Raw genomic sequence first — 9074 nt, 5'->3', positions numbered from 1 at the left:
AAACTGGCACATGAAGATCTCCCCATAATACATGATAGCTAGATAGGGGCGTGAGTCTCACACAGACAAGCTCTGCAGCAAGGTTGACTCAGCCCAGCATCTCTAAACACCAAGCAGCTGTGTGTGTGTGTGTGTGTGTGTGTGTGTGTGTGTGTGTCTGCATGTGTACCTGTGTGTGTCTGTGTATATCTGTGTGTGTTGGTACTGGGATTTGAATGCAGGGTTTCACTTTCTTGTTTGGCTTTTTTGCTCAATGCTGGTGCTCTACCACTTGAGCCACATCTCCACTTTGAACTTTTTCTAGTTAATTGGAGATAAGAGGCTCTGGGACTTTCGGCCTCCTGAGTTGTAGTGGTCTCCTGTCTTTACACTCTAGGCCTCCCAGCTAGACAGAAATGATTTCTGACTCCTGCCTAGGGAGCCTTGTCCTGTTTTTCCCTGCCTCCTGTGGTGTCACGACCAATTTATTTATGACTCTCAGTTCTCTACTGGAATGCTCTCATAAATCCATCAACAGGCCTGGCATCTGTGGCTCAAACCTGCAGTCCTAGCTACTCAGGAGGCTGAGATCTGAGTATTGCAGTTCAAAGCCAGCCAGGACAGAAAAGTTCATGAGACTCTTATCTCCAACTAACCACCAAAAAAGTCAGAAGTGGAGCTGTGGCTAAACTGGTAGGGCATTAGCCTTGAACAAAAAAGCTTAGGAACTGCACCCAGGCCCTGAATTCAAGCCCCAGGACTAGTACACATACACATATACACACAAATCCAGACATTAGTGGCTCACACCTATAATCCTAGCTACTTAGAAGGCTAAGATCTGAGGATCATGGTTTGAAGCCAGCGCAGGCAGAAAAGTCCATGAGACTATCTCCAATAAGCTACTCATAAAAAGCCAGAAGTGACACTGTGGTTCAAGTAGTAGAGCGTTAGCCTTAAGCAAAAGAAACTCTCAGGGACAGTACCCAGGTCCTGAGTTCAAGCCCAAGGACTGGCACGCACGCACACACACACACACACACACACACACACAAAACATCATCACCTAATTGCCTTTTAGTAACACTCACAGCTAGGGCCACAAGTGTCAGTGGGCCACAATTCAATTTGAACCCATCATGCTCACTGGCAGCGTTGTCTCCTTCCAGAATGGATTCTCTAAGCCTTTGGCAGCCATCCACCACCCACTTCTCATCTTTCAAGTCAGGAGGTGATTTCACTTTTTGGCTTAGTGGATGAAATAGCAAGCCAAGAGGGTCTGATAGCCATCTAATTTGGAATCAATGTAAAGTATGAATCCAGAAAAGTCAGTCTACAATGGAATTCATGACCTGGTCAATTGGTTTGCAATGTCTCAATACCAGGAATAAAAATGCCCATCTTGTGCTTTCTAGTTGAAGTCTACTACCTAAGAATTCAAAGGGCCTGGAAACTCCAGGCTCCTGCAGTAATGGGAGGGCGGGCCATGGCTCCATATGCAGGCTCAGGTTGTAGCCCAGTGTTCTGCCTCTCACCCTTCATGGTCCCCCTACCTCCATCTCTACCTGGGAGCAGAGCATATTTACATTACAATGACTTCCCAATCCAGGTCCAGCCTTGGGACTTCACAGGCAGGATTTATTCCTACATTCTGCGCTGTCTCCACCTCCCTGGTGAGGTGTTTTTACATCCTTGTCCAAACTAATCCTGGCTTTGTCCTCTACCCCTGAGCCCCGATTATTTCCTTTAGGTATTTTTTTAAATTCAGATTTCATTGTTTAATCAGATCCATGAAGGACATCCTAAACACTACACAAGACACAACAGAATATCATTTTTCTTCCAATATTAAAAAATGACATTCACAGACAACTTTTTTTGGGGGTCCAGTCGTGGGGCCTGACCTCTGGGCCTGGGCGCTGTCCCTCAGCTCTTCAGCTCAAGGCTAGCGCTCTACCACTTGAGCCACAGCGTCACTTCTGGCTTTTTTCTTTTTGCTTATGTGGTGCTGAGGAATTGAACCCAGGGCCTCATGCATGCAAGGCAAGTGCTCTACCACTGAGCCACCTTCCCAGCCCCATTCACAGACATTTTTAAGGAGCTTTTCTATATAATCAAGGTGGTGAATTTAAAAAAAAATCTGTAAGCAATTATGTTCTTGAATGCAGACTGCTGACAGATACATTTAGAAATTGCTTTCTGGCCATGATAAACATTGTATACAGGTTTTTAAAACATCCCCAAATACACATCATTATTATTAGTTTTTAAAAGTCAGTCTGGCCAACCTTTTGAACCTTTTTGGTCAGAAGGAAATAATCCTGAGAGCTCTAACAGAAAACCTGATTTTTAAAAAAAAGACCTAAACATTCATTTTAATTTGTCTTTGAATGGGAAAAAAAAATACATGGAGCTTTCTGAAAGGTATTTCACCACAGGCTACCTTGGGAGCTCAATGAATTAAAACATATAACTCAATGTACTAAAACAGATGTTTCAACGTAGCTCCAAAAATCTTTATAAATGTAGCAATTTGGAAGGACAATCCTGGATCAGAAGTGTTATTCCTTGTGTATCTACATATGTGTGCATGGCTTGTCTCAGTTGTCATAATTTTCTCTGTCATTTCCTCCTGAGTAGTGGTCATAACCACCATGGCTTCTGCCACTATAGTCCCGGGAGCATCCATATCCATTTCCATATCCATATCCTCCAGGCCGACTGTCACATCTGCCACTCCCATATCTCTGTTCCCTGCCACCTCCAGAGTAGCGGTGATCACTCCATGGCCCTCAAAGGCGCCCCCTCTGGTGCCCCGGCAGACTTGCCTGCATGGTCCACTCGGATCTAGCGACCATCCAGAGACTCTCCATTCATGGCATCTGAGGCATATTCTGGGTTGGTGAAGGTGATAAAGCCAAAACTTCAGGATCGTTGAGTATCGCTTTTCTTGACAACAACCACTTCAGAAATAGGCCCGAAGCTGCTGAAGTGGTCTTCAAGTACCTGCTTATCAGTGTTAAAGTTCAGTCCTCCCACAAAGAGTTTGCCTTCTTCAGAGACATGGTGGTGAACTTGAATCCTTGGAAAGTGAAAAGACTGATACGCCAAGTTCAGCGGAGCAGGGAGAACTCCTTTAGGTATTTATTCACACCAATGGTGACTCACCTACCTCACACACAGCCCTGAGCACCGCACCAGAGAGAGCACTGAGCCATTCACCTCAAGGCCCGCCACAGGGTGCCAGTCACAAAGCAGGTCTGGGTACAGTGACACACACCTGTCATCCTCGCTGCTCAGAGGCTGAGAACTGAGAATCACAGTTCAACGCCAGCCTGCGCAGATAAATTCAAAAGAGTAAAACTGAAAGTGCAGGTGTTGTTCAGGTGGTAGAGCACCAACTATGCACAAAAAGCTAAGGGACAGAAATCAGGTCCTGAGTTCAAATCACACACACACACACACACACACACACACACACACACACACACACACACACACACGGCATGTACTTGGTCTATTTATGACAGCATCTCCAGATCTCCATTTAGGCACCAGTGGTTCACACACCTGCAATCGTAGCCACTTGGGTGGGTGAGGTCAGAATCAGGCCTCACAGTCAGCTGGGGAGTATGTTCAATACCCCTTCCTTTCTTTTTCTTTTTCTTTTTTCTTTTGCCAGTCCTGGGGCTTGAACTCAGAGCCTTGGGTGCTGTCCCTGAGCTGCTTTTGCTCAAAGCTGGCACTCTACCACTAGTCACAGTTCCACTTACTGCTTTCTTGGTAGTTCATTAGAGATCAGAATCTCATTGTCTTTTCTTCCCAGGCTGGCTTCAACCTGTGATCCTCAGATCTCAGCCTCCTGAGTAGCTAGGATTATAGGTATGAGCCACTGGAACCCAGTAAGACCCCTTCTTAACCAATAGCTGAGCATGGTGGCCCACCTACCATCCCAGCTCTATTGGAGGCTAAGATCGGTAGGATCACAGTTCCAGGCCAGAAAGGCAAAACAAAAATCCTCAAGTCTCCATCTCATCTGACAAAGCTGGGCTTGTGGCATTTACCTGTCATCCCAGCTATGATGTGAACCCTAAAATAGATCATTATGGTCCAGGTGCTGGCAAAAAGAAAGACTGTATCTCCAAATAACTAGCATAAAGAGACTGGAGGCAAGGCTCCATGTCGAGAACCTGCTGGCAAGCAGTAATGTTTCACCACCAATGTGCTGGGATGCCCCATCCTTGCTGAAGCACCTGTGACATGGGCAGCCTATGTCTCCCAGGGCTGCCAGTGTCGCCATAGGTCACCTCACGCTCTACAAGCTCGAGACTGAATCCAAGTCTATTTTCCTGAAGTTTGGTTCCAGTTCTAATCTTATCTCTTTTATTTCCTTTCTAGCAGTTAGTCTAACAGAAGAAATCTAAAGAGTCTGAAACCCCATGATTAGACTTCTTCCTGTTTGACTTGGAAGACAGGAGCCCAGGAGAGCTGGCAGCTGAGAAGGGAGTTCAGAAGCAGTATTGCCAATGTTTAAACTGAAATGGTAAGGGGGGATAAAAGGAATGCTTAAAGTACTACTGTTTTAAACTCATTAAGTAAGAAAACTGATATTGAGCATTGAAATTAAAAGCCTGGCTTTTTTCTTCTTCTTAACTCAGCCGAGTGGAAAAAGGAGTGTTGGGGTAACATTGTCTTTAAGGGGGGAAAAAAGTGAGCAGTAAACCCTGAAAGATCTTCCATACCTAGCAAATGTAACTTGAGCCAGGTACCAGTGGCACCAAGATCCTGAGTTCAAGCCCCAGAACCAACCAACCAACACACACACACACACACACACACACACACACACACACACACACACTCCCTTCCCACTGACATCCTGAAAATCAGGGGGAAATGATGACCCTAGCAGAGACTGTCCCAAGTGAGGACAGAATTTCAGTGCCATTGGTCCTCTGCATGCAAGGCTTTGCCTTTAGGGATTCAGAGGCTACAAGAGAGAGAGGAGCTGGAGGGGATGCGGAGAAAGGGGAACCCTACTGCATTGCTGGTGGGAATGTATACTAATACAACCACTTTGGAAAACAGTCTGGAGATACCTCAGAAAGCTAAATATAGACCTCCCTTAGGAGGCCATACCACTCCTAGGAATCTACTCTGAGCAACAGGAAACAGTATACAAAGACACATGCATCTCCATGTTTATTGCAGCACTGTTCACAAGAGCCAACATTTGGAAACAACCCAGATGCCCCACTACTGATGAGTGGATCCAAAAATCGTGGTGCCTAGATACAATGGAATATTATGCAGCCATTAGAAAAGATAAAATAATGGCATTTGCAGGGAAATGGATGGAACTAGAGCAGATTATTTTGAGTGAAGTAAACCAAGAACAAAGAGACAAACGGCACATGGTCTCCCTGATATGTGGATGCTAAAGCCAAAATACAAGAAGATATGGCAAACAGGACTCAAGAAGCAAAGGACAGCCACCCATTTTGTCATATCATTGCTAAATGACTCCATGTTCTAGACCATATATACGGTAGATATATGCACACAACAGAGGGAAGCCAGGAGGAGGAAGAGGATAACTGGAAATAGCCCACACTAAGCAAAAAGAAAGAAATGTAAACATCACCTGATGTGAAAAAAAAATAACTTTTAATGTCAAAGTTCATAGAATTCACAAACTGTGTAGACCATGATCATGACAATTTGCCTTGTGAAAGTTAAAATGTGTTTGTGACTCTAAGTATCGCTATTCCACAATACTGTGAAATTTATGTAATCACCTAATCTCAATTAAAAGAAAAAAAGTGAGAGAAAGGATGGGCTAGGAGAAATGGGTGACAATGTTGTCAGACACCTTGTACTCATATACTGTTTTGTAGAATGGGAATTTCTTTGTACAACTACTTAAAGATAATAAAAAAATTAAAAAGCATATTTTTAAGAGAGAGAGAGGAGAAAAGGAGAAAGCCCTTGCTGCCATTTATCTGCCCCAGCTATGGACCCAGGAAATCAACCATGGAGCTAGGAGCCCAGTGGAATGCTGCTGTACAGCTTCTATGGCTGCAGCACACACATGGTCATACACAGCTCACACCGCCACCTTCAGGCAGGAATGCACAGAGCACTGCAGGGGTGACCTGTAGCTGGCAAGTTTGGCTTAGTTAGACTAAATTAGAGTTATGTTCCACTTTTTTTGTTTGTTTGTGCTGATACTGGGGCTTGAACACAGGACCTAGATGCTGTCCCATAGCTTATTTGCTTAAGGCTGATGCTCTACCACTTCACCCACACCTCTACTTCCAGCTTTTTGCTAGTTAATTGGAGATAAGAGTCTCATGGACTTCGCAGCCCTGGCTGGTGTTGAACCATAATCTTCAGATCTCAACCTCCTGAGGAGCTAGGATTATAGGTGTGAGCCACCAACCCCTGACTCCACTCTTACCTCCTCCCAGAATGGAAGCCCTGGTGTCCACACACAACCCACATGTGAAAAGTTGGCCCCACAATGTCACCTCTGGGCATTGTAGACATCGATGCCCTTATGCTTCCTGGCACAGACCCTGATGCCCACACCGCCCTGGCACAGACTTCTGGGATGTAGCCTTAGGCGGCTGTCCTGCTTCGACTTAGCCTTGAACTTCCCCTCTCAACTCCAAGGCCAGTAAAGGAAGGGAGTCCACTTGAGTGGGAAGGCCGTGGGTGTGCCCTGCAGAGGTCGGAGCAGGTCAATAGGTCTCCAGGGCCCCACAAGCTGTCAGTGGGCCAAGCCACCACCCCACGCGGTTCCAAAGCAAGTGTACTGCACATGGAAAGCCCTGCTGCCTTTTGTTCTCAGATGTCTCCAGGGTGGCTGAGCCCTGGGGACTGAAAACGTGCAATAGCAGGTGACAAAGCCTGACCCCAGCTGCTCTCCAGGGAAACCCTGGGCCCAACTATACCTTTCAAGGGGGCAAGGCCACAAAGGGCAGCAGTCACCCCAAGAGAGAAGGCCAGGGACACAGCTGAGGCAAGCGGAGCCCATCACCTCTGCCCACCCTCCTGGCCAGGGCAGCTCATATTCTAAGGCCTCTGACCAATCTCTGGGGAAGTATGTTTAGTTACCCAAGTCCTCCTCCCCCTCTACTGGGATGGGGGTGGGAAGTCTGCATTGCTGTGAAAGCAAACTCTAACTTGTAGAAAGAGCTGATTTTTACCACAACGGAATCTTCCTCAGATTGGGAGATGGCTACCTCTCCCAGGGTTTCCTGTTCTCAATGTAAAACTGAAGGGTGAGCAACTGATCAAGTTGCCTTTCTAAGCATCACCACTAAGCAAAGATAACATCAAAAAACCCCACAGCAGGAGTAAGTCCGATGTAGAGTGATTGCCTAAGAGGCAGGAAGCCCTGAGTTCAAATCTCCATCAACACATAAAAGAGACCAACATAAAAATTAAGAATTGGGGGCCTGGTGGCACATCTCTAACCCAACTATTCAAGAAGCTGAGATCTGAGGGTCAAAGTTAGAAGCCAGACTGGGCAGAAAAATCCATGAGACTCTTATCTATGATTAACCAGCAAAAAAACAAAAGTGGAAGTATGGCTCAAGTGGCCCCGGTACTGACACATTAAAAAAAAGCAATAATTTAAGAAAAAGAAGAACATTTCTATTAGTCTATAGTTGGGCAAATCATCTAACACAAAGCCTATGTATGTTGAAATTATTATAAGACTTTTAAAGCAAAATTCAAAATCCCAGCTACATTCTTTACTAATGCATTTGTATCACCATAAGGTGAAAAACTCATCACTCCAAGCATTATAAATTGGGGACTATCTTAAGGAAGTTAAATTAGTCATGAGTCACTGGTCCCTGCTAAGATCTGAGCCAAGATAAATGTTCCCCTCCCTTCCCACTCTCTCTACACACCAAATATCTATTCTGGAAAATTCTCTATCCCTCAGCCACTAGTGGCTCATGTTTATAATCCTAGCTACTCAGGAGACTAAGATGTGAAGATTACAGTTTGAAGCCAGACTGGGCAGACCAATCTGTGAGATTCTTATTTCCAATTAACCAGCAAAAGGCCAGAAGTGGTAGTGTGGCTCAAGTGGTAAAGTACCAGCCCTGAGCACAAAAACATAACAGACAGTACCCAGGGCCTGTATTCAAGTTCTAGTACACACACACACACACACACACACACACACACACACACACACACACACACACACCATATCTGTGCAATACTTGGTGTCTTTAACCCCTGTAGGCCTGAATCCTGACTGAAGGAACCACTAACAGTAAGGGAAGTGCCAATCTACCACTCAGCACCAGAAATGGGTGACGTTTCATCCAGCCTGAGCCCCAGGATAGAGGCTAGAGTGGGGACAGGTTCACACTGGTTAACTCTGTCCAGGGAGGCCCTAAGGAGTTGCCCTGTGTGAGAGCCCCAGCCTGACGCCGTGTCAGGGACCACCTCTGCCCACCTGCCCTTTCCACTCCATCCCACCCCTCTTGGCCCTGCTCCTTCCCATGATGGGCATTTCCCTCTGACTGCCCCTGGGCAGCCTCACTGTAGCTCTGCCCACTGCTTGTCTTTTCTCTGCAGGACATAAACCTCTTGCTCTGTCTCTCTGTCTCTGTCTCTGTCTCTGTCTGTCTCTCTGTCTGTCTGTCTGTCTCTCTCTCTCTCTCTCTCTCTTTCTCTCTCTCTCTCTGTCTCTCACACACACATACACACACACACACATTTTTCTTTTTGACATCACATAAATGCAAACTGCCTAGAAAATGTCTCTTCTCCCAAGCCCAAGCCACTGAATCCCTGCTGAGGGTCATCTACCCTGAGAGCCCAGTATTCTGGGCCAGGCCATGGGAGATGCCAGGGGAGGGACTTGCAGGACAAAGGGGAGGGGCTGCATGCTTTCTGAAGGCTCTGGGGATTATGTCACAGACAGTGTGTGGTTGGCACCCATAATGGTGGAGTCAAAATGAACATAAAACTTTTAAAATTCACACCTGTAATCCTGGCTACTCAGGAGGTGGAGATCTAAGGATCACAGTTCAAAGACAGAGCCTAGGCAGCAAAGTCCATGA

The 9074-nt window shown here is 46.0% G+C and overlaps 1 pseudogene; it reads right to left on the bottom strand.

Moving 5' to 3' along the window:
- Nucleotides 1-2579: 2579 nt before the first annotated feature.
- LOC138825833 (RNA-binding protein 3 pseudogene) lies at nucleotides 2580-3266 on the bottom strand (annotated as a pseudogene).
- Nucleotides 3267-9074: the final 5808 nt, after the last annotated feature.

The sequence above is a fragment of the Dipodomys merriami genome, unplaced genomic scaffold (genome assembly GCF_024711535.1).
Source record: "Dipodomys merriami isolate MVZ:Mamm:240054 unplaced genomic scaffold, mDipMer1.0.p SCAF_14, whole genome shotgun sequence".
Taxonomy (NCBI): Eukaryota; Metazoa; Chordata; class Mammalia; order Rodentia; family Heteromyidae; genus Dipodomys; species Dipodomys merriami.
Note: the sequence above shows the minus strand (reverse complement) of the source record. Positions and strands in the feature narration are given on the sequence as shown.